Source organism: Podarcis muralis, chromosome 2 (assembly GCF_964188315.1).
Source record: "Podarcis muralis chromosome 2, rPodMur119.hap1.1, whole genome shotgun sequence".
NCBI lineage: Eukaryota > Metazoa > Chordata > Lepidosauria > Squamata > Lacertidae > Podarcis > Podarcis muralis.
In genome coordinates this window covers 125,446,803-125,469,324 of record NC_135656.1, presented here as the reverse complement: position 1 = coordinate 125,469,324, position 22,522 = coordinate 125,446,803, and the positions used below count along the sequence as shown (strand labels likewise).

The 22,522-nt window shown below is 44.3% G+C and overlaps 1 protein-coding gene and 1 pseudogene across 2 annotated transcripts in view; both read left to right on the top strand.

The window, feature by feature from the left end:
• LOC144326624 (uncharacterized) overlaps nt 1-22,522 on the top strand; it is a 297,359-nt gene that overhangs the window by 132,047 nt on the left and 142,790 nt on the right. The gene's annotated exons all lie outside the window — the stretch shown is intronic.
• On the top strand, nt 583-21,664 carry LOC114592623 (uncharacterized; annotated as a pseudogene). The gene is made up of 2 exons (XR_013391645.1): nt 583-1,717; nt 19,268-21,664. The product of XR_013391645.1 is annotated as an uncharacterized LOC114592623 (transcript).

Below are 22,522 nucleotides of genomic sequence, written 5' to 3'. Positions count from 1 at the left end.
AGGGGGGAGGCCTGGGGTTGATCGGCCATAACCCCCCGACCTGCAGTCACATACACGGCTGCCCTTCTCCGGATGGCGGGGCAACCTTGATAACCATCGTGATGGGCTCAGACGGAATGCTATCAGAAACACAATAAACTGAATACGGTAGTGTATTCCATACAGACTCTGACAAAGGACCCTGGCCGGATTCCCCTCAGGGGGCAGGAAGACTTCACCCTTTCCTTTGTTCCTGGAAATGACTCATGTGGGGTGGGGAGAGGAGGTCTCTGCCAGGTGTCAGGACACTCAGATTACCTGGGTAGCCCCTCCTCGACTCCTCCTGGTTTTTTAATATAATCATGATGTAAATATGATGTAATTCTGGGGGTGTAGTCAAGGGGATTAGTGATTAATAAAAGTTGGGGTCTCCCATTGTCCGGGGCTTCCATCTTGCTTCACCTCGTGGACGGTGGGAGTCCTGTCGCGACAGTCTTTCCTTAATAAAGACCAAGCCTACTGGCTGCTGTTTTGCTCTGACTTGCTCTGGTTGGTGTCTTTGTTTCGTCCAAGGGAGCCCTCAGATTTTCCGGTAACACAGCTAAAAGGAAAAAAGAGAGGAGGTTCTTTATGCAGGCCCCAAACTAGACCCCAAGCAGCTATTTAAGGGCAGTGAGGGAAGAATTATTAGTTTGGAAGTGACATTGCCAGGAAGGAAGAACAGTCCTGGAGGAAGAATTATACACAGCAAACGGGAAGAAATCAGACTTTTACATACTGTATGGGATGCAGGCAGTGGTGAGGGGCCTTTTATACAGCCTTCTTTCTAGAGAAGCCCCAAAAGCCAGATATATGAGCAGAAATCAGGGCGAATGAGAAGAAATCCACCAAGAAAGCAGGGAGCCCGGGGAATCTGCCTCCTTGGCGCCTGAAACTGAGGCGAGGCTCAGATCTCGAAGGGCGGGAAGTTGGGAAAAGGCGGGAAAAGTCGTTGAGGGGAAGGAGCAGCGGGGGGAGGGGCTCCTCCTCTCTTGTCCCTCAGAGACACAACGGGGACCCTCTTGGGAGGGGAGCAGAAAGGGGTCTCTCTCCCCCCCCCTCACAACCCCATTGCCCTCCTCTCATGGCGGAAGGGGAGCCCACCCTCTCCCTGCCGGGCCAAGGGGGTCTCTGGGCGCAGGAGAGCCTGTGGGGAGGAGAGGAAAGGAAGCGCCCCTTCTCTCTCAGGCAGCCCCATGTCTGGGTCCATCTCTGGGCTTCACAGAGGACCCCTGTGGGTCAGCCCCTCCCCCACTCTCCTGACCCACAGGGGGAGGGGCAGCCCTTCCCTCCTTCTCACTCAGCCTCTCCCCTCCCAGCCTCCCTGTTTGCAGATTGAAAACCACGTCCTTCTCTCCCCGCAAACTCAGGTCACCCCCAGATATGATGCCCCCCCGCAGCCATCTCGACCCCCTGCTGTGGGGAGGAGGAAGGAGGGGGGCCAGGTCCCCATGGAGCCCCCAGAGGCAGCGCCGCCCCGTCCTCTTCCCATCCCAACACAGGGAGGGGCTGCTCTGTGGATGTAGCTCTAGGGGCAAGCGCATCCCAAAAGGAACCGGAAGTGTCGCTGTTGAAGGTGCCGGAAGTTTCCAGGAAAGGGGGGGAGGGGCGTCAGTGGAGAACCCCCCCCCCCCAGCCCTTTCTATTGCAGACAAGGAAAGCGGACTAATCTGGAGCCAGGGAGGCGGAAGACCAAGAGGTAAAGGGGGAGAGGAGGGGGGGATAAGAGGGGGAGGGAGGACAAAGAGACCCCCACCCAAGGAAAGCGCCCTCCCTGGGGCCCGTCGACAGGGGCCCCGATCCAGGCCCCGACCCAGGGGGGAAGGGGGGACCCAACACCTGCAGGGATCTACACCTTGCAAGATCTCCTGGGCAGCAGCAGCACCGCCAGACTCCCCTTTCTCTTTCCTGGGGGGCCGAGAGATGCTCAGCTGCCCTGGCGGGAAGGGGAAGGAGGACCCCAAGCAGGGCTGGGGGTGGGGCTGAGGCCCCCCATTCCCCCGGCTTCCCCCTGGCAGGAATCCCTGGGGTCGTGGGGCGCCTGGCTGGGGAAACGGAGAGAGGGAGTCCAGGGAAGGGTTAAAGGAAGGGGGAGGAGGCTCGACAGAGACCCCTCCCCTTCCAGCACCACTTATTCCCCAGTCTCCCTGCTGGCAGTCCCAGATCATCATTGCCATACAAGATTGTCCTGAATACCACCATTTGCTAGCCAAGCCCAAACCCAAAAGTCCCGCTGAGATGATGATTGATAATATTGTCATTTATCTATTTTAGACCCCTAAGTAGTAGCAATTGCAAGGACATTGTGCTGCTCTCCTCTGTACAGTTCCACCCTTATTTCAGATCTTGTGGCTGATTTAAATGTTTAGCTGCTGATAACATGGCAACGTTTAGCAGGTGATATTGTGAGGTTTAGCTGGTGATAAACCACAAGTGATATTGTGAGTTTTGGTAATGATAACATTACGATCTTTATCTGCTAATAGCCCTGCAATATTTAGCAGGTGATGTTGTGAGGTTTAGCTGCTACTAACATTACAGCGTTTAGCTGGTAAGTTATTGCAATGTTGAAAAGCAGGTGTTGCCTAGCCCTTGCACACATTGTGATTCGTAATATATTGCCAGCTCAGTATTAGGAAACAGTTATCACGATGTAAACTTCAAGGCAGTCTTGGGCAATATACCAATATATCACCCAGCTCTAATCATGACCTATATTTTTGACCCAGTGTACCATTGCTGATTTTACCAGTTTGTCCCCAGGAATCCCTGGGGTCATGGGGCACCTGGCTGGGTCCCTTTTGGGTGGGGAAACGGAGAGAGGGAGTCCATGGAAGGGTTAAAGGAAGGGGAGGAGCCTCGACAGAGACCCCTCCCCTTCCAGCACCCCTGACCCCCCTTCTCCCCCCCTTCCCTAATGACACTACCAGGTTATCTGCATTCACTAAGACTCATCTCCATACTTTGGATTCCCCTGAATACCACCATTTGGTAGCCTAGCCCAAACCCAAAAGTCCTGCTAGGATGCATCTTGGCTTCCCTGCTGATGAAACTGAGTGTGTGAGGATTGATAATATTGTCATTTATCGGTTTCAGACCTCTAAGTAGTAGCAGCTGCCAGGACATTGTCCTGTTCGCCTCTGTATACTTCCAGCCTTATTTCAGACGTTGTGGTATGAGGACCCCAAGCAGGGCTGGGGGTGAGGCTGAGGCCCCCCATTCTCCCGGCTTCCCCCTGGCAGGAATCCCTGGGGTCGTGGGGCGCCTGGCTGGGTCCCCAAGAGACCAGCTGAGTTTGTTCTGTGGATGAGCTTTCGTGTGCATGCGCACTTCTTCAGATTGGACAGTTTTCTACCTGAAATTTCTCTTTCCTCTCAATAATATCTCTTTCAAACTGTGAACCTCTCCCCTCATCTTGTCCAAACAAGATGATTTGATGGTATTGAAACCAATCCGCCACCACACCTCCCACCTCATCCTGTTTATTCAGTTTTATTTCTTCTTCCAAAAAGTCCAAAAGATCTCTGTAAGTTGCCCATTGCTTTTTCCGTATTGCATTTTTTAAAAAGCTGATGCTTTTGTGGGTTGGAGCCAAAGAGGTGTTTTTCTTTCCAGCAGATTTATCCCATACTGTAAAAAGGATTTTCTGAATAACCTGATTCATAGAGCTCTTGTGTGTTTTAGTTTTATCATGCCATAAATAAGCGTGCCAACCAAACATATTCTTACGACCTTTGTTCTAAGAAAAAACCTGCTCCTTTTCCCTTATGGGGTATCCAAGAGCCCATATAGTCCTTAAGTAGGTTCCATATTGGTAGGAGAAAATAACAGAGGCCAACCAGACAATATTGAGAAGCAAAGCGGCTAGTAAGCCTGATCTTTATTGCAACAGTGTCCCCCCCCCCCCTCACCACAACCAGGAGGGAGGTGTGAAGGGCCTTATATAGTCTTTTGAAATTGCCCACCCAAGACCACCCCCGTAAAAATCGTACAGAAGGAGACTGTCTACAGCAGGAATACATCACAGGAGGCAGTCTACAGCAGAAACCAGTCCTGTATACCTGAAGGAGCGTCTCCACCTCCATCGTTTAACCTGGACACTGAGATCCAGCGCCGAGGGCCTTCTGGCGGTTCCTTCATTGTGAGAAGTGAGGTTACAGGGAACCAGACAGAGGGCCTTCTGGGTAGTGGCGCCCACCCTGTGGAACGCCCTCCCATCAGAGGTCAAGGAAATAAGCAGCTATCTTATTTTAAAAGACATCTGAAGGCAGCCCTCTTTAGGGAAGTTCTTAATATTTAATGCTGTATTGTTTTTAACACTCGATTGGGAGCTGCCCAGAGTGGCTGGGGAAACTCAGCCAGATGGGCAGGGTATAAATAATAAATTATTATTACTATTATTATTGTTATTATTGTTAGTCTGTGGTGCTTAATGTTTAGGTATAGTAAATATTAGGATTTAATTAGAACTTGTGTGTTATAGCGGGGATATGTTATAAGATAGTCTCAGTGTATTTTAGAAGGTATGGGAAGGGTATAGGAAAGGGTGCACACACTTCTGAGCATCAGAAATGAGCATGGAAAGAGTTAATATCATAAACCTACCGGAATCTGCCCCCATCCTCTGTAACAAGCAGCTGTAGTTGGGATTTAATATCAGCTCATGAAAAGTTGGGCACATGACCCGGAAAGCTGCCTGGCTCCCTCCCTCTGAAGGCGGAGATATGCAGCACACGCCATAGTCAAATTCGGCTGGACTTGCCATGGGAACGCAGAAGGGGCAAGCAAGGAAGGGGGAGACGGCCAAAGAAACCTGCTCTCACACAAGTGCCCCCCCGTCAATTCCATAACATTAGCAAAGCCCAAGTTCATACACCAGCCCCTATTTAAAAGAGGCCCCCGTAATTTCGACACTGGACTGCCCATTGGGGTTGCCGTAAGTTACTCTCTAGGGACGTGGGTGGCACTGCGGGTTAAACCACAGAGCCTAGGGCTTGCTGATTAGAAGGTTTTAATCCCTGTGACGGGGTGAGCTCTCGTTGCTCGGTCCCTGCTCCTGCCAACGTAGCTGTTCGAAAGCAGGTCAAAGTGCAAGTAGATAAATAGGTACCACTCCAGCGGGAAGGTAAACGGCGTTTCCGTGCGCGGCTGTGGTTCGCCAGAAGCAGTTTAGTCCTGCTAGCCACATAACCCGGAAGCTGTACGCCGGCTCCCTCGGCCAGTAAAGCGAGATGAGCGCCACAACCCCAGAGTCGGCCACGACTGGACCTAATGGTCAGGGGTCCCATTAGCTTTAAGTTACTCTCTAAGTCCCAAAAGTGTGTAGCAACTCCGGTCTACGTTGTAACAGGGACACCCTACGCCCCAGCCCTGCCTCCCCCCCTCCCCCGTCGGGAAATGGGTGTGAAACTGACCGGGACCCCCCCCCTCTCCCGGCAAGGGATTAAAAGGGATGAAGGGGGAATGTCACCTTCCTGCCCCGGAGGGCTTTTTCGGAGGTGGGGGTGGGTCTCTTCCCCTGTTGTCTCCGGGGATCGAACCTGGGACCTTCTCAGGAAAGAATCAAGAAAACGGAGCTTGTTTGGAAGGAGAAGTTGTCTGTCCTGGGAGGGAGGGGCCACTCATTCCTCCCCCCCCCCTCAGTGAGCTCTGCTTCCTAGAGAGGCAGGGAGGTTTGGAGGGGGGAGGGGAGGGGCCTGATCCACATTCCCAGAAGAGGAGCAGCTCTGCTGAGGAGGAGGGAAAAGAGGTGCGAAATATATCTATATATTGGGGGGGGGAGACTGGGGAGTCCATGGAAGGGTTAATGGGGGCGAGAGAAGCCGGGATGGAGACCTCCCCCCCCCCCCCCCAGTCTCCCTCCTGGGATGGAGAGAGATTTGGCAGGAAGGCTGAGCCAGCCAGGGGGGGCCTCTGGGGAAAGGGGACCCTCGGGGGTGGAGGGAGGAAGGAGGAAAAGTGTGTCCTCCCAGATAATAATCCAATCATCCCTGGCCAGGGAATATGAAACTGATTTGAAGATTGGTGTTTTATTATTATTATTATTATTATTATTATTATTATTATTATTATTACATTACACTCAGGTAGACACACCACTGGTTTCATCTTCTTTCTTTTCTTTCCCACAATGGATGTGTGTTGTTGTTTAGTCGTTTAGTCGTGTCCGACTCTTCGTGACCCCATGGACCAGAGCACGCCAGGCACTCCTGTCTTCCACCGCCTCCCGCAGTTTGGTCAGGCTCATGTTTGTAGCTTCGATAACACTATCCAACCATCTCATCCTCTGTCGTCCCCTTCTCCTTGTGCCCTCCATCTTTCCCAACATCGGGGTCTTTTCCAGGGAGTCTTCTCTTCTCATGAGGTGGCCAAAGTACTGGAGCCTCAGCTTCACGATCTGTCCTTCCAGTGAGCACTCAGGGCTGATTTCCTTCAGAATGGAGAGGTTGGATCTTCTTGCAGTCCATGGGACTCTCAAGAGTCTTCTCCAGCACCATAATTTAAAAGCATCAATTCTTCGGCGATCAGCCTTCTTTATGGTCCAGCTCTCACTTCCATACATCACTACTGGGAAAACCATGGCTTTAACTATACGGACCTTTGTTGGCAAGGTGACGTCTCTACTTCTCAAGATGCTGTCTAGGTTTGTCATTGCTTTTCTCCCAAGAAGCGGCGTCTTTTAATTTCGTGACTGCTGTCACCATCTGCAGTGATCATGGAGCCCAAGGAAGTAAAATCTCTCACTGCCTCCATTTCTTCACCTTCTATTTGCCAGGAGGTGATGGGACCAGTGGCCATGATCTTCGTTTTTTTGATGTTGAGCTTCAGACCATATTTTGCGCTCTCCTCTTTCACCCTCATTAAAAGGTTCTTTAATTCCTCCTCACTTTCTGCCATCAAGGTTGTGTCATCTGCATATCTGAGGTTGTTGATATTTCTTCCGGCGATCTTAATTCCAGCTTGGGATTCATCCAGCCCAGCCTTTCGCATGATGAATTCTGCATATAAGTTAAATAAGCAGGGGGACAATATACAGCCTTGTCGTACTCCTTTCCCAATTTTGAACCAATCAGTTGTTCCATATCCAGTTCTAACTGTAGCTTCTTGTCCCACATAGAGATTTCTCAGGAGACAGATGAGGTGATCAGGCACTCCCATTTCTTTAAGAACTTGCCATAGTTTGCTGTGGTCGACACAGTCAAAGGCTTTTGCATAGTCAATGAAGCAGAAGTAGATGTCTTTCTGGAACTCTCTAGCTTTCTCCATAATCCAGCGCATGTTTGCAATTTGGTCTCTGGTTCCTCTACCTCTTCTAAATCCAACTTGCACTTCTGGGAGTTCTCGGTCCACATACTGCTTAAGCCTGCCTTGTAGAATTTAAAGCATAACCTTGCTAGCGTGTGAAATGAGTGCAATTGTGCGGTAGTTGGAGCATTCTTTGGCACTTCCCTTCTTTGGGATTGGGATGTAGACTGATCTTCTCCAATCCTCTGGCCACTGCTGAGTTTTCCAAACTTGCTGCCATATTGAGTGTAGCACCTTAACAGCATAATCTTTTAAAATTTTAAATAGTTCAGCTGGAATACCATCACTTCCACTGGCCTTGTTATTTGCAATGCTTTCTAAGGCCCATTTGACTTCACTCTCCAGGATGTCTTGCTCAAGGTCAGCAACCACACTACCTGGGGTGTACGAGCCATCCATATCTTTCTGGTATAATTCCTCTGTGTATTCTTGCTACCTCTTCTTGATGTCTTCTGCTTCTGGTTAGGTCCTTTCCACTTTTGTCTTTTATTATGGTAATCTTTGTATGAAATGTTCCTTTATATCTCCAATTTTCTTGAAGATCTCTCTGGTTCTTCCCATTCTGTTGTTTTCCTCTATTTTTTTGCATTGCTCGTTTAAGAAGGCCTTCTTGTCACTACTTGCTATTTTTTGAAAATCTGCATTCAATTTCCTGTATCTTTCACTATCTCCCTCGCATTATTTTTTTTTAAAATATGTTTATTAAGGTTTTCAAAAGAAAAAAGAAAAATTTACACAAAAAAAGAAAAAAAAGAAAAGAATAAAAAACATAAATGAAACATTTCCAAAGAAAAAAGGAAATACATTCATTATACAACCATCATATCCGTTTTTTGACTTCCTTCAGCGTCGCTGACGATCGGTCGTAGTTATCCTTTTAATACACATTTCATCTATCTTTCATATTGCCACTTATCCCTCCCTTCCTCATCCTCTCTGCTAAGCAATATTTATTGGTACTTTACAAAGCCTCTTTAAATCCCGCTAGCGTTGTTTTAACACCATAGTTATTTTCCAGATAACACACAAATTTCTCCCAATCCTTTATAAATTTTTGATCTTTAGTATATCTAATTTTCGCTGTTAACTTATCCAGTTCGGCGTACTCTATTAATTTGGCTCTCCATTCCTCTACCGTTGGGACTTCCTCTTGTTTCCACTTCTGAGCTAACACAATTCTGGCAGCTGTCACCGCATATTGGAAAAGTTTATGGTCCCTTCTTCTCACATCCTTCCCAACAATACCTAATAAAAATGCTTCTGGTTTTTTCACAAAAGTGTACTTCAACATCCTTTTCAGTTCGTTATAAATCTCTTCCCAGAAGCATTTAATTTTTTTCCACTCCCACCATTGGTGGAAGAAGGTCCCTTCTTTATTTTTACATTTCCAACATTTGTTGTCTACCTTATACATCTTTGCTAGTTTTGTAGGTGACAGATACCATCTGTAGAGCATTTTCATCATGTTTTCCCTCAGTAGCGTGCAGGCTGTGAATTTTATATTCTCTTTCCAGAGCCTTTCCCAATCCTCTAATTGAACATTATAACCAAAATCTCTTGCCCATTGAACCATCACCGCCTTCACCTCCTCATCCTTCGTGTGCCATTCCAGCAATATTTTGTACATTCTTGACAGATTTTTATAGTCATTATTTATTATCTCTTTTTGGAAGATTGATTCTTTCGCTACATAGTTCCTTTCCTTCAACTCCTTTTTAAACATTTCATTTATCTGAAAATAGTGTAACCAATCATAGGTTAAAGCCTTAACTTGGTCATAGGGTTTTAGTTTCCACTTCCCTCCTTCATTACAAACCATTTCTCCATAATTTCCCCACTTCTCTCTCATATTTACTTTCTTTATACCCATCATCTCTAACGGGGATAACCAATGGGGGATTTTTGGTTCTAGTATATTTTTGTATCTCTCCCAAACCTCCAATAAAGGACCTCTGAAAATATGATTTGAGAAGCCTTTATCCACCCTCTTCTTATCGTTCCATAGGTACGCATGCCACCCTACTTTGTTGTTAAAACCTTCAAGGTCTAATAGTTCCCTATCTTCTAGCTTTACCCATTCCTTTATCCAGCATAGGCATGCTGCCTCATAGTAGAGTCTCATGTCCGGAAGAGCGAAGCCGCCTCTTTCTTTTAAATCCGTTAATAGCTTAAATTTAATTCTAGGCTTCTTTCCTTCCCAGACATATCTCGAAATTACTTTTTGCCACTCTTTAAAAATTTTGGTGCCTTTGATTATGGGTATAGTTTGGAATAAGAATAACAATTTGGGAAGTATCATCATTTTTACCATCGATATTCTTCCCCAGAATGATAACTTCATTCTGGCCCAGATCTCTAAGTCTCTTTTCACGCCTTTCCATACCGGGATATAATTGTGTTGGTATAGATCTATATTCTTATCGGAAAGCCAAACTCCTAAGTACCTGATCTTCTTTACTACTTCAATCTCCATTCTTTGTTGTAATAATTCAATTTTTTCTCGGTCCATATTTTTTACTATCATTTTAGTCTTCTTCTTGTTCAATCTGAATCCTGCCAACTCTCCAAATTGTTCCATCTCCTTTAGTATTTCTTTTATGCTATCAATAGGTTCTTCCACAGTCAATACCACGTCGTCGGCGAAGGCCTTACATTTATATTCGTTTACCCCCAACATAACCCCTTTAATTTGCTTATTTTGCCTGATTGCATTTAATAGGACTTCTAGAACCACAATAAATAATAATGGCGAGAGTGGACAACCCTGCCTTGTGCCTTTGCTTATTTTTATATCCTCTGTGATGATGTTATTTACTATCAGTCTTGCATTTTGATCTGTATAAATTGCTTCAATACCGTTATAGAATTCTTGACCCACTTCCATAAACTTCAGATTTTTTAACATAAATTCCCAAACAACGTTATCGAAAGCTTTTTCTGCATCCACAAATATTAAGGATGCTGGTTTATCACATCTATCGGACAGATATTCTATAGCGTTAACTATATTTCTTATATTATTTTTTATTTGTCTGCCCGGTAGGAAACCTTGTTGGTCTTTATGTATGATCTTTATCAATATCTTTTTTAACCTCTTTGCAAGGATTCCCGCAAATATCTTATAATCTGTATTTAGTAACGAGATGGGTCTATAGTTCTTCACTTGTGTTAAATCCGAGTCTTGTTTAGGTATTATTGTAATAAAGGCTTCTTTCCACGTTCCTGGGATGTCCTTTTCTATTAAGATGTTATTCATTACTTTAATCAATGGGTCCATCAGGGAGTCCTTCATTTCTTTATAATAGCTCGAAGTAAATCCGTCTGGTCCCGGTGCTTTCCCTCTCTTTAACTCTTTTATGGCTTCTTCTACCTCTTCTTTACCTATTGGGGCATTCAGCTGTTCTTTTTCATCTGTCGGGATCTTTCTCATCATTTTATCTTTCAGATATCTCTCTATTTTCTTCTTGTTGTTCCTTTCTTTGTTCCTATACAGTTGTTTATAGTAGTCCACGAAAGCTCTTCTGATTACCTTCGGTTCTGTTGTTTCTTCTCCATTGAACTCAATCTTGCTGATTGTATTTTGTTCTTTTCTTTTCTTAACTTGCCAGGCGAGCCATTTTCCTGGTTTGTTGGCGAACTCGAAATTTTTTTGTCTTAATCTCTTGATGTTCCATTCAACTTCTTTATTTGTTGTCATCGCAAATTGGGTTTGAAGAATCTTTATTTCCTGTCTTATCTTTTCATTATTGGGTTTTTTAATCAATTTCTGTTCGTAATCCATAATCTGTCTAAGGATCTCCTTAATCCATTTCTCTCTATTATTTCTTTTCTGTATGTTTTGCTGGATAAGGAGACCCCGCATCACCGCCTTACTTGCATCCCACACCACACTAGTCCTTGTCCCTTTATCCATATTATTCCTAAAGAATTCTATTAGATTTTTTTGTGATTTTTCCACGAATTTTTGGTCGTCCCATAAATTATCGTTCAGTCTCCACCTGAAGGATCGCTCTTCCAAACCTTTGAGTTCCATTTCTATTGGGTTATGATCTGAGAGCACCTTCGCCTGTATTTCAATTTTTTTAATTCTTGGCGTTAGCTCATTTGAGACCCATATTTGATCTATTCTTGAGAACGATTGATTCGGTTCTGAGTGATAGGTAAACTGCTTCTCCAATGGGTTCCTGAGCCTCCAGATGTCAACCAAATTATAATTCTTTATCATCGTAAAAAAGGTTTTGGGTAATTTCCCTTCTTTGTTCTTAGTTTTCCTTAATCTGTCCAGTTCTAGTGAAACCACACCGTTCATATCTCCCATTACTATAATTTTCTGGTCCATATATTCAAATAGTTTTTCTTCAAGCGATCTAAAAAATTCTGTCTTATTCCCATTTGGTGCATATATCCCAACAATTATCATTTTTTCCCCTTGCCAGTTTATTTGGGCTGCGATCATTCTCCCTTCTTCATCCTTAAATAGTTGGTGAGATTCAATTTTGTTTTTAATATATAAAACCACACCTCTTTTTTTCTCTTTATCCGAGGATATAAATTCGTTCCCTAACCTTTTATTAATTAGAACTTTCCTGTGTTTTTTGGCCACGTGTGTTTCTTGTAGGCATATGATGTCCAGGTTCTTCTTTTTTAAGATATGTTCAATTCCGTTTCGTTTCTTCTTATTGTTCATTCCATTAACATTCCAATTCCAGAGTTTTAACGTCATTCTTCTTTCCCCTATTTAAAGTTTTAATTTACTTATAGGTTTTCTGTCTCTTCTTCTTCTTCTTCTTCCTCTTCTTCTAGATCTTTCCCAGTCTGTTCTTCTTCTCCTCCTATTTCCAAATCCTCTCTTGGCCTTACTCCTCCTTCTGCCCCTTTGATCTCTTCTTCTCCTTGTAGTAATTCTTTGTACCTTCTTGTGAATTTACCAATTTCCTCCGGGCTTGTTAGTCTTCTCTTTACTCCTTTATAAAAGAAAGAGACTCCTTCGGGAAATTCCCATCTGAACTCAATCTTGTTTTTCTTAAGTAATTGCACCATTGGTTTGTAAGCTTCTCTTCGTTTCAGCAACCTTATTGGGATATCTTTAAATATGATTACATAGTTCCCATCAATATATAATCTCTTCTCTCTATTCTTTTGTAAAATCCGATTCCTCATTTCTCTATCTTTAAACGTTATTACACAGTCGCCTGGGAACTTCTTTAGTCTGTTTGTTTTGATTTTCATTCTGTATGCATTTTGTACTGTTTTCGCCACTTCTTCCTCCCCAAGTTCCATCCACTGCGCAATTTCCTTTATCAATCTTCCTTTTACATTTTCGTTTTGGGTTTCCGGTACTTGTCTCAGTCTCAAGTTCACTTCTCTCTGTTTCAGTTCGTTCATTGCAATTGAGTCCTTTAATTCTTCCTGTGTCTTATTTAAGTCCGCAATCTCATTTTTCATCTTCTCTTCTTCCCGTTTCATCTCTTTTATTTCCTGTTTAGACTTCTTCAACCCCTCATCTACTCTTCTTGCCACCTCTTTAATCTGTCCTCTCAGTTCACTGACTGTCTCCTCAATCTTTCTATCCATCTTTCCAATTTTATTATCAACCTGTTCTAACTTTGTCTCTAGATTTTTCTCACTTTGTTTTATTTCTGCAAACATCTTCAATATTTCTGTTCTGAAGTCTGATTCTTGCTTAGAAGCTCTTCTATCTGTTGGGGTCCCCCCCTCCGCTCCTTTTTTCTGTGTATGCGACATTATCAGATATTTACACAGCTTATTTTATAAATGTTGCTACAATCTCAGTTGGTTGTTATTAAAGACCACCGAAACAAAAGAGTATAGTAAAACAACCTGAAAAGAAAAGAGATTTTTACCACTCGGGACTACTTTAGCTCTTGGTACCCAGGTATATATCATTAACTATTTTCTGTTCCCCCCCCTGATTCAATCAGGGAGGTTTGTAATTTGTCGTCTCTGGGTATTTCTTTTATAGTTTTCTTGCCCCTATTCGGGCTAATCCATCCCAAACGCTGTTTCCCTACCACAGTGGTTTTCCAATCTATCCAAGGTTGTGCTTCCTTGGTACAATTATTTTCACTTCAATATCTAGTTTGAGTTATCATAGACAATTCAAATGGACAATTCAAATAGAGTTCAAAATAAATAAACAATTCAAATAGAGTTCAAAATAAGAGCCAGGAGATAATATCAAGACTGGAACAAAGAGAGAGTCAGCTATACTTTCGATTCCAAGTCAAGTCCCAAGGTATATATAAAGTAAAGTAATTATTATAATTGTATTGTCTATATTATCTATATTTGTTTTGTTTGTCCCTTATAAGTATATTTTTATGTTGGTTAAATCAAAAAACTCAGTCGTTGGTAGGAGAAGGTTTCTCAGGCCAGTTCTTAATCGGAATTTTCACAAGGTCCGGGTTGACTCCACCAACAATTTCAGCGTTAGGGTGCAGTATTTATCACAGTCCATTAGGGGGAGTCGGAGCCTATCAACCTCAGGAGGAGGATTCTTGAATATTAGTAGCACCTACTCTCCTTCAGCTATTACACTTAGTTTTGTAATTTTATTGCGGAGAAAAGCAAGAAGAAGGCAAAAATAACCCTCCAAAAATAAAGTCCTATCTGAGTGAAGGAGAAAGCAAGACAAGTCCGTAACATTCGTCTCTCTGTCTGAATAACTTTAAAGTCTTTTGGAGTCCCTTAGTATCGTATCAAAGGCAAAGACGGAGAGTCTTCTTAGCTCCGCGTTAAAATGGCGCTGAGCCTCTTCTTCGCGCTGTTATTTAGTTATAGAAGCACACAGCGACTAACCCTCTCCGTGTTTTGTTATTGCAAATTAATGTCCAATGGGATCTTTTTTTTATCTCAAAGTCCTCTGCTCCCCTTTAGCTCTTCCTTAACAAAAGCGGAGTAGTTCAACAAATTACAGGGGAGACGGAAACAGTAGCCGCTGGCGGCAACTTACTTTCTCTTTAGACTCTGCATGAAGCGCTGCGTCTTTCTTTGCGATGTCAGACGACCGCTGAGCTCGAATTCTTCCCTTATAGTTCGGAACTTCCTTGTTGTTTTAACTTTCCAAATATGCAACTTAGCTGTTTTGAATCCGAATTCCTTAGTGTCGAGAGTGGAGCGCCTTTCCCCTGCAGGCTCGGGGCTTCGCTAGTTGACCGCTGCTGCGATGGCTGCCCGATTGCCCGCTGCGCGTTCGCCGCACTCTTCACCCCCTTTTCGGGGGGCTACCTGGCGACTGAACAGGCAGCTTCTGGCACCGCCGGGAGCCTTGACCTCCAGACACCCTCCAGAAGGTCCTCGAGGGGGTTTTTCGCCCTAAAACCCCCTAATTACGGTCAAAAAGCAAGGGCTTTCTCACCGGAAAAAACCCTCGCCTGCCACAGGTCCGCGCTCCACCGGAAGTCTCCCTCGCATTTTGCTTGCCTTCTCTCCCCCGCTATTTGTAAGGCCTCGTTGGACAGCTACTTTGCTTTATTGCATTTTTTTTTCAGAGGCAGCAACTTTTATTTTTTTAAAAGATATTTATTGAAATTTTCCACTTTAATACATTAAAAAACAAAAAAAACAAAAAAAGTTTAAAAACACATAGAGTTCACAATCCTTATTTTTCTATAACATATTTCCCTGACTTCCCCACACCTCCCCTTCTTATATTCCAATTCAAATTGTTAGTTCAGCAAGTTCTTATCCCTAATTTTTTACCTTTTTCTATTTAGTTCATTTTAAAAAAACCAATTTTACCTTATAAACATCAATATTTATACATCAGTACTCATTCTTAAAACCTTTTTCTAAAGTCGACCCAAATTCCCTTCCACGACTTCCCCAATTTTCATACAAGTAACAAAACAGAGTAAAAACAAAAACAGATTGTAATTATGCACCCTTTGGATTCCCAAACTCCACCCCCCCTTTCCCGGTTTCAATCCCCAACAAATGTCCATCAGTCTTAATCTACTATCAGCCTGGAGATCTCACGTCCGAGGCTCTTAATTCTCTCTCAATTCCTCTCTGCCGGTTTTTTTGATAGTCCTTAGTATTAAATACCAGATCTCGGAGAAGCTCTAGCCCAATGGGATCCATGTTTCTTCCAGCCAAACCTCCAATCTTAAAAGTGGAGCCCGAATCTTGTTTCTTACTCCTTTCAAGTCCAAATGTCCCCAAAGCTCCAACTTCCACCTTAATCAGATTTGTAATCCTTGGATCTTCAGAGCTCCACATAAGGAGATCTCTCCATTCTTCAATCTCCAATTCAAACCAGATTTTCGACATCAAGTTCTTATTTTCCTTTGTAGCCATCATGTCAGGCCTCTGGCCCTCCTTTGTCTTCTGCAACATTACAGCTCCTCCTTCCTTTTCCTCAGGAACAACATATATCTCTTTCTCCACACTCTCAAAGCTCTCAAGTTTCTCTTCTTGTCCAGCTGCATGGACTTCCTGAGTCAAGTCCTTATCAAATTCAATGAGTTTATTTACTGTTAAATCCAGAGTTGCAACATTTGTAGCCAAAACATAAATTTGGCCTTGTAACTTTCCCAAGAGAACAAAAACTCTGTCCAATTTAGCTTGTATTTTCCCTCCTTCAGCCATTCTTGTAATGTCCCAAAACCCCCTCTAGAGGGATTTTTGTTACTTAATATTCCTTCCAGTTCAAATCCAAAAGTCAAGTTAGTTTGTATCAGTTCTTCCTTGTTTTCAACAAATTATAACCAAATTGTAACAAATATAACCAGCAGAGACAACAGAAACAAAGTTATCTTTTTCAGTCTTGACAGCTAATTTGACAGCTGTCAAACTCTTCAATACCTCTTCAACAGGCTCTCTCACGGATCACTCCCGGGTCCGGGGGAGTGGCACTTCAGCTCCCAAAATTAGCTCCAAAATTAGCTCTTATCCTCCAGTTAGATTTCTTATACTGCCAAATCGTGAAATTAATGTCTTTTACCCAATAAAAAAGAAAAGATTCTCTCGACCTTAGTTAGCCGGTCCTTGCTTTAGATTATTTACAAGACGGGGAGACTGACTTCCTGTTTGCGCCTTCCCCGATCGTGCCTAATTCAAAAAAAAAATTTCTTTGCAAATCCAATTTCCGTACTCACGGGTTGTTGCTTTAAAATCCAATTACTCACAAGAAGAAGTCAGCGCTCTCCGGCCATGGCAATGCGGCTTCACTCTGCAGGAGAAGCAGTCGACTCTCAGCACCGCGCCGCTCACCCCGTCCCCCGTTCCGAAGCCTTTAAAAGGCTCCTTCGCAGGTCGGGGGCGCAAATGGTGCCCACCGAGTCACCAGGTTCACAGGCTTCACCGCCTGTGATTTTTAAGGGTCCCCGCGTCGCCGCAGCGGGAAGACCCAAATCCTGCGGAGCCGATTCCCTCTGGAGCTCGGAGGGAATCCGCCATTCGCCAATGGCGCTAACCCGGAAGTCTCGCTTTCTTGCATTTCCTTTTCATTGGGATGGTTACGAGCCTCCATCCATAGTTCTTCGGGCGCACTGTCCACCAAATCTAAATCCTTAAACCTGTTCCTCACTTCCACTGTGTATTCATAAGGGATTTGACTTAGATTGTATCTTACCGGCCCTGTGGTTTTTCCTGCTTTCTTCAGTTTAAGCTTGAATTTTGCTATAAGAAGCTGATGATCTGAGCCACAGTCAGCTCCAGGTCTTGTTTTTGCTGACTGTATAGAGCTTCTCCATCTTTGGCTGCAGAGAATATAATCAATCTGATTTCGATGCTGCCCATCTGGTGATGTCCATGTGTAGAGTCCTGTCTTGTGTTGTTCGAAAAGCATGTTTGTGATGTCCAGCTTGTTCTCTTGACAGAACTCTACAGTGGTGCCTCGCAAGGCGAAAATAATCTGTTCTGCGAGTCTCTTCGTCTAGCGGTTTTTTCGTCTTGCGAAGCAACCCTATTAGCAGATTAGCGGTTTAGCGGCTATTAAAGGCTTAGCGGCTTAGCGGCTAAAAGGCTATTAGCGGCTTAGCGGCTCAGAAAAGGGGGGGGGGAGCGAAAAAAATAGCAATCCCATACGGAAATTTGTCTTGCGAAGCAGCTCAAAAACGGAAAACCCTTTCGTCTAGTGGATTTTTTGTCTTGCGAGGCATTCGTCTTGCGGGGCACCACTGTATTAGCCTTTGCCCTGCTTCGTTTTGGTCTCCAAGGCCAAACTTGCCAGTTGTTCCTTTTATCTCTTGATTCCCTACTTTAGCATTGCAATCCCCTATAATGAGAAGAACATCCTTCTTTGGTGTCACTTCTATAAGGTGTTGTAAGTCTTCATAGAATTGGTCAATTTCAGTTTCTTCAGCACCCGTACTTGGTGCATTAACCTGGATTACTGTGATGTTAAAAGTTCTGCCTTGGATTCATATCGAGATCATTCTATCATTTTTGAGATTGCATCCCAGTACAGCTTTCGCCACTCTTTTGTTGACTATGAGGGCCACTCCATGTCTTTTACGGGATTCTTGCCCACAGTAGTAGATATGGTGGTCATCCGAACTGAATTCGCCCATTGCCGCCCATTTTAGTTCACTGATGCCCAGGATGTCAATATTTATTCTTGCCATCTCATTTTTGACTACATCCAACTTACCCAGGTTCATGGTTCTTACATTCCAGGTTCCTATGCAATATTTTTCTTTACAGCATTGGACTTTCCTTTCGCTTCCAGGCATATCCGCAACTGAGCGTTCTTTCGGCTTTGGCCCAGCCGCTTCATCAGCTCTGAATCTACTTGTACTTGCCCTCCACTCTTCCTCAGTAGCATGTTGGACGCCTTCCAACCTGTGGGGCTCATCTTCCAGCGTCATAACTTTTATATGCCTGTTGTCTTTGTCCATGGAGTTTTCTTGGCAGGGATACTGGAGTGGCTTGCCGGTTCCTGCTCCAGGTGGATCACGTTTGGTCAAAACTCTCCTCAATGACCTGTCCATCTTGGGTGGCCCTGCACGGCATAGTTGATAGCTTCTCGTGAGTTATTCAAGCCCCTTCGCCACGGCAAGGCAGTGATCCATGAAGAGGACAATGGGCATTATTCACCATTAATACTCAACTTTTTCAGTGTCACACATATTTTTATCTTGTGATCCTCAGATAAGAGAGGTATACAAATGTAATAAGTAATTCCCAGTTTAAGCAGAGCTAGAATATCCAGAAGCCCTTGGCCACCCAGGGCAAAGGAGGAAGAACAGTGAGAGAGGCCTGGACAGGGAATCTCCACTAAGATAAGCCAGTGTCAGGAGGCAGGTGCGAGACCCGGCGGCATATAATTATTCTAAATCATAATTGGGATGGGTGTCTCAATCTGGGCATCCCAGCGGTCAGGCTCCAGCTGCTTTCCTTCTGCATCTCCAGCTCTCTCCATTCAAGAATGCAAGGCTGAGAGATGGAGGTCCAGACACCCCAAGAATATTCTCCAACTGAGCACTCCTTCAACCAACCACAAGCACCAAGCCTTGTCACTAGACTTATATATGGGTCTCCCAAAATGGTCAGTATGGACGTCCTGAGGCCAAAGGGAATGTGCAGGGGATTAATAAAGATCTAGAGGTCAAAGGGGACAAAATGTGGCCCAAGGGGTGGAGGATTATAGTGCAGCGGATGAAGAACTTCATGATGAACTTAGGACCCTGAGGAATATTGGCCAGGTTCATGGAACATAGAGCAGCTCCCTTTCCTGTGAGAAACCACTTTTTATAAAACGTAAACCCCACAGTTCAACCGTATTCTAAGATAATGCTGCTTTATTAAGGGTTATAAAAGGCTGATGATGCATGAGCATTATTTTACATTATTTCATTTGCTTTTCCTAAAAATTTGGAATATATGGAGGACAGGAGAGATTGTACAAGATGTTAAAATAAGAGCAGGTGCTAACTGATGTGTGTAATATTCCTTTGTTCTCTTCCTGGAAAACAAATAGGATTTTCTCCCGACCCCACCCCATCGAAAGAAGACAATGGAGAAGGCAATCAGAATTCTGGTGGGCCATGTCCAATGGGAATAACGAAGAAACCATTTAAATACTTGGAGTGTGAAAACATAAACAATTTGAAAGTATGGAGTGTGGAAGAAGCTTCAGTAAGAGTAGAAACCTTAGAATTCATCTACGGACTCACACAGGGGAGAAACCATTTAATTGCATGGAGTGTGGAAAGAGCTTCACTACTAGCGGAAGCCTTAGAATTCATCTACGGACTCACACGGGGGAGAAACCATTTAATTGCATGGAGTGTGGAAAGAGCTTCACTACTAGTGGAAGCCTTAGAATTCATCTACGGACTCACACGGGGGAGAAACCATTTAAATGCATAGAGTGTGGAAAGAGCTTCAGTAAGAGTGGACACCTTAGAATTCATCAACGGAGTCACACGGGGGAGAAACCATTTAATTGCATGGAGTGTGGAAAGAGCTTCAGTCAGAGTGGACACCTTAGAATTCATCAACGGACTCACACAGGGGAGAAGCCATTTAAATGTATGGCGTGTGGAAAGAGCTTCAGTAAGAGTGGACACCTTAGAATTCATCAACGGAGTCACACGGGGGAGAAACCATTTAAATGCATGGAATGTGGAAAGAGCTTCACTGAGAGTGGAAAACTTAGAATTCATCAACGGACTCACACTTGGGAGAAACCATTTCAATGCATGGAGTGTGGAAAGAGCTTCCGTCAAAGTGGAAACCTTAGAATTCATCAACAGAGTCACACGGGGGAGAAACCATTTAAATGCATGGAATGTGGAAAGAGCTTCACTGAGAGTGGAAAACTTAGAATTCATCAACGGACTCACACCTGGTAGAAACCATTTCAATGCATGGAGTGTGGAAAGAGCTTCAGTCAAAGTGGAAACCTTAGAATTCATCAACGGACTCACACAGGGGAGAAACCATTTAATTGCATGGAGTGTGGAAAGAGCTTCACTGATAGTGGAGGACTAAAACTACATGAACGGACTCACACGGGGGAGAAACCATTTCAGTGCATGGAATGTGGAAAGACCTTCAGTCAAAGTGGAAAACTTAGAATTCATCAACGGAGTCACACGGGGGAGAAACCATTTCAATGCATGGAATGTGGAAAGAGCTTCACTGAGAGTGGACACCTTAGAATTCATCAACGGAGTCACACGGGGGAGAAACCATTTCAATGCATGGAGTGTGGAAAGAGCTTCACTGGCAGTGGAGGACTAAAACTACATGAAAGGACTCACACGGGGGAGAAACCATTTAAATGCATGGAGTGTGGAAAGAGCTTCAGTCAAAGTGGAAACCTTAGAATTCATCAACGGAGTCACACAGGGGAGAAACCATTTAAGTGCATGGAATGTGGAAAGAGCTTCACTACTAATGGAAACCTTAGAATTCATCAACAGAGTCACACAGGGGAGAAACCATTTCATAGAATGATAGAATCATAGAGTTGGAATAGACCACAAGGGCCATTGAGTCCAACCCCCTGCCAAGCAGGAAACACCATCAGAGCACTCCTGACATATGGTTGTCAAGCCTCTGCTTAAAGACCTCCAAAGAAGGAGACTCCACCACACTCCTTGGCAGCAAATTCCACTGTCAAACAGCTCTTACTGTCAGGAAGTTCTTCCTAATGTTTAGGTGGAATCTTCTTTCTTGTAGTTTGGATCCATTGCTCCGTGTCCGCTTCTCTGGAGCAGCAGAAAACAACCTTTCTCTCTCCTCTATATGACATCCTTTTATATATTTGAACATGGCTATCATATCACCCCTTAACCTCCTCTTCTCCAGGCTAAACATGCCCAGCTCCCTTAGCTGTTCCTCATAAGGCAGCGTTTCCAGGCCTTTGACCATTTTGGTTGCCCTCCTCTGGACACGTTCCAGATTGTCAGTGTCCTTCTTGAACTGTGGTGCCCAGAACTGGACACAGTACTCCAGGTGAGGTCTGACCAGAGCAGAATACAGGGGCACTATTACTTCCCTTGATCTAGATGCTATACTCCTATTGATGCAGCCCAGAATTGCATTGGCTTTTTTAGCTGCCGCGTCACACTGTTGGCTCATGTCAAGTTTGTGGTCAACCAAGACTCCTAGATCCTTTTCACATGTACTGCTCTCAAGCCAGGTGTCCCCCATCTTGTATTTGTGCCTCTCATTTTTTTTGCCCAAGTACAATACTTTACATTTCTCCCTGTTAAAGTTCATCTTGTTTGTTTTGGCCCAGTTCTCTAATCTGTCAAGGTCGTTTTGAAGTGTGCTCCTGTCCTCTGGGGTGTTAGCCACCCCTCCCAGTTTGGTGTCATCTGCAAATTTGAACAGGATGCCCTTGAGTCCATCATCCAAGTCGTTGATAAAGATCATAGAATCATAGAATCATAGAATCATAGAATCATAGAGTTGGAAGAGACCACAAGGGCCATTGAGTCCAACCCCCTGCCAAGCAGGAAACACCATCAGAGCACTCCTGACATATGGTTGTCAAGCCTCTGCTTAAAGACCTCCAAAGAAGGAGACTCCACCACACTCCTTGGCAGCAAATTCCACTGTCAAACAGCTCTTACTGTCAGGAAGTTCTTCCTAATGTTGAGGTGGAATCTTCTTTCTTGTAGTTTGGATCCATTGCTCCGTGTCCGCTTCTCTGGAGCAGCAGAAAACAGCCTTTCTCCCTCCTCTATGTGACATCCTTTTATATATTTGTACATGGCTATCATATCACCCCGTAACCTCCTCTTCTCCAGGCTAAACATGCCCAGCTCCCTTAGCCGTTCCTCATAAGGCATCGTTTCCAGGCCTTTGACCATTTTGGTTGCCCTCCTCTGGACACGTTCGAGTTTGTCAGTGTCCTTCTTGAACTGTGGTGCCCAGAACTGGACACAGTACTCCAGGTGAGGTCTGACCAGAGCAGAATACAGTGGCACTATTACTTCCCTTGATCTAGATGCTATACTCCTATTGATGAGGCCCAGAATTGCATTGGCTTTTTTAGCTGCCGCGTCACATTGTTGGCTCATGTCAAGTTTGTGGTCAACCAAGACTCCTAGATCCTTTTCACATGTACTGCTCTCAAGCCAGGTGTCCCCCATCTTGTATTTGTGCCTCTCATTTTTTTTGCCCAAGTACAATACTTTACATTTCTCCCTGTTAAAATTCATCTTGTTTGTTTTGGCCCAGTTCTCTAATCTGTCAAGGTCGTTTTGAAGTGTAATCC